Raw genomic sequence first — 7,431 nt, 5'->3', positions numbered from 1 at the left:
ATTGTATGATAGGCAGCTTTACCATTCAATGATCCATCAGTAAAAACAGCTAATGCTCCAGGAATAGGTTCCTGCCTAGTATTTTTTTGGTATAATAAGGGGGTATAATATAAAAACTGTAGTAATTTGTCTTTTAATAGGTGACAACTAAGTTCCCCTGAATATCCACTTAGTCCAATTTGCCAATTCAAATCAGTTTGAAATAATATTTCTAATCGCTTCCCAGTGAGGGGAAGGTAAATGCATTGGGGTTCTTCTCTAAGCTGCCTGCAGCGCTTTCTAAGTTGAGATATCAACTGAGCCATAAGTTCTATATATGTAACCGCAGTTTTAGAGGATTGATGCCCTAGTCAGTGGTTCTCAACCTTCCTAATGCCGTGACCCTTTAATATAGTTTCTCATGTTGTGGTGACCCACAACCATAAAATTATTTTCGTTGCTACTTCTTAACTGTAATTTTGCTACTGTTAATGAATCATAATGTAAATATCTATGTTTTCCGATGGTCGTAGGCTCTACAGCAGCAGTTCTCAACCTGTGGGTCGTGACCCACAGGTTGAGAACCGCTAGCAGGGTCACCTAAGACCATCAGAAAACACAGATATTTACATTATGATTAATGTACCCTAATAATTTTTGGAAGTCATTTAAAGATTTAAGGTGATCTTATTTCCACCTTTTGAGGCCTAATACATTGGTTTTCAATTATGGTTCCCAGATATTTGAAAGGCATTTCTTTCTGTACCTTTTCTGGAGCAATTTTTACATTGCCAAAGTCTACTCTTCCCATGGACTTGCTAAGAGCAAGTCATCCATGTAATGAATAATGTAACATCGGGAATATTTGTGCCTTAAAGGCTGAACAGCTTGAGCTACATATTTTTGACACTAGGTGGGGCCATTGGCCATTCCTTGAGGCAAAACTTTCCATTGATATCTTTTCATGGGTTCTATGTTATTAATAGCTGGCACTGAAAATGCAAATCTCTGTTTATCTTGAGGTGCCAAGGGAATGGTGAAGAAACAATCCTTAAGATCTACTACTATAAGAGACCAATCTAGAGGGATTTGCAAAGGCGCTGGGAGTCCAGGCTATAAAGCTTCCATGGTATGCATAGTAGTGTTAACCGCTCTAAGATCATGTAACAATTGGCATTTTCCTGCCGCCTCCTTAGGTATAGTAAATATAGGGTGTATTCCAAGGACTATTGGAAGGCTCTATGTGGCCAGCCTCTATTTGTTCCTGTATTAATTCCTGAATATGACCTAATTTCTCCTTGGTTAATGGCCACTGATCCACCCATATAGGTCTATCATCTTTCCATTGTGTAGGATCTGCATGAGGGTGAGGAGATTGAGCAGTGACCACTCCTCAAAAGGTTGATATCCTGCCGAAACCGGTTTGGCTCAGTGGATAGAGCGTCGGCCTGCGGACTGAAGGGTCCCAGGTTTGATTCCGGTCAGGGGCACGTGCCTTGGTTGCGGGCACATCCCCGGTGGGAGGTGTGCCGGAGGCAGTTGATCAATGTGTCTCTCTCATCGGTATTTCTGCCTCTCTATCCCTCTCCCTTCCTCTCTGTAAAATATCAATAAAATATATTTTTTTTTTAAAAAAAAAAAGGTTGATATCCTAATCCTCGTCTTCCTGGGTTTCCTTTGGCTTGGATGGGCTCTTTAATTCCCTGATTATTTTTTCCTAAGCTTTGACCAGTCTGATATCCCATCTGATTTATTAACTGCTGTCATTTGCCAGTAATAATAAAAGCTTGTAAATCTTCTAAAACATCCTGGCCCCATAAGTTGACTGCAATCCCAGAGACTATGTAAGACTGAAACCATCCTGCCTGTCCTTCATCTTGCCACCTTAACACTGCAGCACTGTGTTGTGTATTATCAGGAACTCTGACCCCCATGATAGAGCTTATAGCTTCTACCATGGACCAACTTAGAGGCCAGAATTCTTTGCTGATAATGCTGAGATTGCTCCAGTGTCTACTAACCCTTTAAATTGTTTTCTCTCTATTCTTAAATTAATCATAGGATGGTTTTGCTAATTTCATGTATCCAGTAGATATCTGAGCTTCCAAATCCTTGTGTTTCTCTTTTCCTATTTATAGCTTCGCCTTGCTGAATACAAGGTAGAAGTAGTATCTGAGCAATTCTTTGTCCTAAAGTAATTTGCATAATATGATTACATTCTAATATTACCTTAATTTCTCCCTCATAGTCTGAATCTATGACTCCAGGCAGAACAGTTAGTCCTTTCAGAGTTTTTCCACTTCTCCCTAAGATTAATCCTAAAGTTCTTGGTGGCACAGGTCCCCAGATTCCTGTAGGAACAGCTTGCTGAGCCATACTGGGGGTCAAAGTGACCGCTATAGTACTGTTAAGAACTAGGCCTGGGCTCCCTGGGATGGCTCATAGGGAGTCCACTGTGGGCCTTGCAGGGCAAATTTCCCCTATTGATGACGGGGCTGGGCGGCCGTTTCCCTGTGGTTGGCCATTCCCTCAGTCTTGATCTAATGGCTGCCCATTTTTATGAAATTTCTATCTACATTAACCAACCCAATGGTTTCCCTTCTGACTTCTAGGACACAGAGAGGTTTAATCTGTGTTGATTGAATTGGGAGGCAGAATGCTCATGCCTTTCCCTAGATCGCCACCTTGTGTCCTTCTTGGTTGCTTACTTTCTTTTTAAAATGTCCTGTTCTTCCACAATTATAACACCTTTTATTCCCCACTGTTACAGTGGCAGCGAGTAAGTTTGCTTGAAAAGTGCCTGACCCCACATTCTGACATGCTCGAATCATTTCTGTAATGGTACTATTTTTTTCTCAGAGGCGTCAGACATTTTTTACAATCAGCATTGGCATTTTCATAAGCTAATTGCTGAATTAACATGTCTCCTGCTGTTTCATGTTGAATCTGGCATCTCACTGCTTGAGTGAGGCAAGCCACAAAGTCAGAAAATGACTCTGTAGGCCCCTGCATACATTTACTAAAAGCTCCCTCAGGATCACCCCCCCCCCTTTTTTTTTAATGTTGTGATTTTTTTTTAATATATTTTATTGATTTTTTACAGAGAGGAAGGGAGAGGGATAGAGAGTTAGAAACATTGATGAGAGAGAAACATCGATCAGCTGCCTCCTGCACACCCCCTACTGGGGACGTTCCCGCAACCAAGGTACATACCTATAGAGGTGTTCTCTCTTTTCCGCGTCCAGCACGGAAAAGGAACAGGTCCGGTTCCTGAGTGGAGGAGCTGGGGATTAAGAAATAAAAGAAAGAAAGAGACCAGATAGAAAGATAGAAACAAAACTGGGAGCCAGGTGGGACGCCATCCTCTCTGATGGAGAGGCAGCGACCCCGGAGTCCACGCAGCACATTTATTTTATACCCCCAAATACCAGGAAGTATCACCAAAACTTAGGATCAAAGGAGCTTGGATGGGCCCAGGTCCTATTCATTCCCTAAATTCCCGGTGCTAGGTGCAAGACTGGTTTTACACCTCAAAGCCCACTTCCTGGCACTTGGACAAAGGTAAAAGTCAGTACTGATAACACCCCCCACCTCTTTGGGGAGGGCGTAACCGAGACGCGGCTCTGCCAGTCTCCTCGGGCTCAGCTGACAACAATTTAAAGAAATGCCCATGTGCCTTCCCAGGCAGCCCTCTACACATACCCTTGACCGGAATCGAACCTGGGACTTCTTTCAGTCCGCAGGCTGACGCTCTATCCACTGAGCCAAACCGGTTTCGGCCATGATCCCCTTTTGATGGTAAGGCCCACCAAGATCCTCTTCCACAAAGTCTAATTTGCTCATATGCCTTTTGCACATAATTTAGCTGATTTTGTATGCCATTATATTGTCCCAGTTTTGTCAGCATTTCATAAGTTATTTGAGCATTCAGCCCACAGTTTGCATGGGCTTGCTCCTGACATTTCTCCAAAATTTCTCCCTTCCATAGTAAATAATCTCCTCCATCCAGAGCTGCGTGAGCCAGGGAATACCAATCATAAGGAGCTAAGAATGCTTCAGAAATATTAGTCATAATTTCTCTGGTAAAAGAGCTATAGGACCATTCTGGACTATGCTTACATGCAAGGATTTTATCATTTTAAAGTCAAATTTTTCATGATGTCTTATTATATGATTCGGGAGCTGTAGGTCAGCTACTTGTATAATAGGAAAAGCAAGTTGATCCTCCACCGTCATGTGCTTTAATCCTTCTCGGATTGTTCTTTGCATAGGTGATTCTATTAATGGTGAATTAAATGTTTCAGGATTAGGACATGGAGGTGGAGGGGGCCATGAAGGCCATTCCTCCAATTTTTCTTTTTGCTCCTCTTTAGGAGCAGAAGGTGCAAGGGGAGGGGGTTTATCCTCTTTTGTTTCTCTAAAAGGCTCTAGCAAATGTAATACCATGTTCCACAAGGAGAAACAATTTGGAGGCAAATCTTTCCCCTGCTGTTGAGGTTTTTTGAAGTTATGACTAACTCTTTCCCAACATTCAACATCTAATGTACCTTCTTCAGGAAACCAGAGATTATGTTCTATAATAACATGCAAAAACTGTAAGAGAATACCTTCTGACACTTTAATTCCTTTATCCTTAAGCATGCAAACCAAAAGTCTACAATAAAGCTTCTCCCCTTTTGACAAATTCTGCCCCATTAGCCTGGCTAAAAAAAAAAGACGTTCCCACCCTACTTACAGATCTCAACTTCTGCAGCTGGCTGTGGGCTTTGCACGCTGAGAATTTCCCCACCTATCTGGTGAATTCTTTTTCCCCACCTTGCTGGTGAAACTTTGTTTTTCTGCTCCAGGCAAATCTTCTCCAGACATCCATCATTCGAGGTACCAGATGTGAGAGTCCACGTCCCACGTCGCTCGGGGTTTGGGATCTGGAGAAGGGCCGTGGTCAAATGATGAGACAAGATAAGAAATAATAATGGGGGGTCAGGTGGAGAGTCCAATGCAAGGGCAAAGACTGCACTGGTGCCCAGGCCCTGCCAGGCTTTCATTCAATTTTAGATACACATATTGCCCTTAGTCAGGCAGGCAATTCTGGTAACAGAAAGACTATCTTAAAGGTCAGTAAATATTAGTAAAAATTTACTTTGAGACTATTTGGCCAGGAAATTGCTTGAGCCACCATTGTCTTGACTAAACAATCAGTGCATAGCTTTAGCCCTTGCCAGAGTTCAAGGTTCATGATCCTTCTGCATTCCTTGTTTACACTTTTATGATAGGAAAGACAATAGCTAGCTTCCAACAGTATGAACCAGTGGAAATCAAGGTAGTGAAAAAAACACACACACAGAAAAGTGACCTATGATTGCACAAGAACTTAGGGAGTGAAAACTTCTTGAATGAAGACATATGAAAAAGAAGCCTGAAGCAGATGCAGGACTACCTCTGACCAAAATGGTGCCTTCTCATACAGAAAGTATGGGCACAAAAACTTGCAGAGTTTCCAGGGACAAGCATCCTTCTCCCAAAGGTACTCCCCTTCCTCATGCTGAGAAGAAATCCAGACCCAGCACAGATAAGAAACATTTAGGTTTGTTTTCATCCAAGTCCATGCCAGGAGAGAGGACCAAAGTAGGATCTAGCAACTGCTCCCAAGCCTCAATTCGGAAGGACCATGACAGGCCTGTTTACAGTGGGGCTGGAAAGACCCACTTGAGCACCTTTTCACCAAGTGTTCCAAAGACTTCTACTAACGGGACTCAGAAATCTGTTACTGAGCACACAGCCAAAAAATCTCCTCTCCATCCTAGCCATTCCAGACCTGGACCTGTGGTCTCCCCACATAAGGCTAAGAGTCCAGGTGTCAGGCAGTCAGGCAGCAGCTCCAGCCCAGTTCCTGGGCAGCCCATCGCAGGGAGTCTTCGGCCTATGGTTAGTTCTGGCTCCATGCCCAGGCACCAGAATGGCAGCTCCAGCTCAGGACCTGAGCATTCGATCAATCAGTGGGACCAAGAGGCCAGCCAGTGACTTAAATCCTCCTGGAAGGACAGTCAGCAGTATAGGTGGCTCTGGATGACCTATCAGTGGCCCAGGTGGTTCTAGGAAGTCAGTGGTCAGTTCTGGTGACTCTGGGTGGCCTGTGCACAATCCACATAACTGACGACCAATGAGTGGCTCAGTGCCCCCCAGGCGGTTAGTCAGTGGCTCTGGGCAATCAGTAAGTGGCAGTTTCAGCTAGACAGACTGTCAGCAGTTCAGGCCCTAGAAGACCAGTGAGCAGCTTGGGACCTGGGTGAATAGTTAGTAGCTTAGATCCCCCCATAAGCCCAAATGCACTTTTGTCTCTGAAACAATATCTTCTAAGAATATCATTACCCAGCCCACCAATGGACAGATGAATGGAATGTAGCCTTCTTTAGCTGGCTATAGATCTGCCCAATGTTCTCAAGGGTTTCCCTTCCCTGGTGGTTACAAAAGACAGTGAGAATATGTAGAGGAGGAAGATGAGAACTATGACTCCAAAATGGAAGATTTTATTAAAGATGAAGGACAATCTCAGGAAGAAATATCTAAGCACATTCTTTGGCTATGACTGAAAAAAATACAAAGATAAAGAAGCAAAGAGTTTAAGACCATGTATGCAAGAGGACTTAGAGGATATGAGATCGGAGGAAGAAGCAACAAAATGCGGAGAGGTCAAGAAGCTGAAAAGACGTTAGCTGCTGCTTTTATTTATTTTTGTGTAACACTGGAGACACTCTACTGCAAAGAAGTCCTGCCTTTGGACTGAAGAAGCCCATTATAATTTTAGATTTACTAGTGGCCCAGTGCACGAAATTCATGCACAGGGGTGGGGGGAGGGTGTCCCTCAGCCCGGCCTGCACTCTCTCCAATCTGGGACCCCTTGGGGGATGTGCGGGATCGGGCCTATGCTGGCAGTTGGACATCCCTCTCACAATCCAGGACTGCTGGCTCATAACCGCTTGCCTGCCTGCCTGCCTGCCTGATTGCCCCTAACTGTTTCTGCCTGCCAGCCTGATCACCCCCTAACCACTCCTCTGCTGGCCTGATTGACACCTAACTGCTCCCCTGCTGGCCTGATCGCCCCCAACTGCCCTCCCCTGCCGCAACTTGCCTTCTCCGCCAGGACCCACCTCCTCTGTGTGAGGCGGAGGAGATGCTCGACCCCCAGGCCTCACCACACGAAGTGGCTGCTGCGCCCCACCTCCTCTGTGCACTTGGCCATCTTGTGGTGGCCATCTTGTGGCAGCCATCTTGTGGCAACATCACATGCGAGGGCCGCTTAGGCTTTTATTAGTATAGATACTTGGATCCTCAAGGACAAGGAATGGATACTATACACTGAGTGGCCAGATTATTATGATCTCTGAATGCATAATACTCTCCAGCCAGCCTGGCCAGGGGGAGGGGACATGGGCGGTTGGCCGGCCTGCCTGC

At 44.7% G+C, this 7,431-nt stretch overlaps 1 pseudogene across 1 annotated transcript; it reads left to right on the top strand.

Moving 5' to 3' along the window:
* The first annotated feature begins 6,139 nt into the window (after positions 1–6,139).
* LOC308233541 (protein SPT2 homolog) lies at positions 6,140–6,692 on the top strand (annotated as a pseudogene). Its single transcript has one exon. The product of its transcript is annotated as a protein SPT2 homolog (transcript).
* The last annotated feature ends 739 nt before the right edge of the window (positions 6,693–7,431 follow it).

The sequence above is a fragment of the Plecotus auritus genome, assembly GCF_963455305.1.
Source record: "Plecotus auritus genome assembly, chromosome: 9".
Lineage (NCBI taxonomy): Eukaryota > Metazoa > Chordata > Mammalia > Chiroptera > Vespertilionidae > Plecotus > Plecotus auritus.
This window is presented reverse-complemented; position numbering and strand designations above follow the sequence as displayed.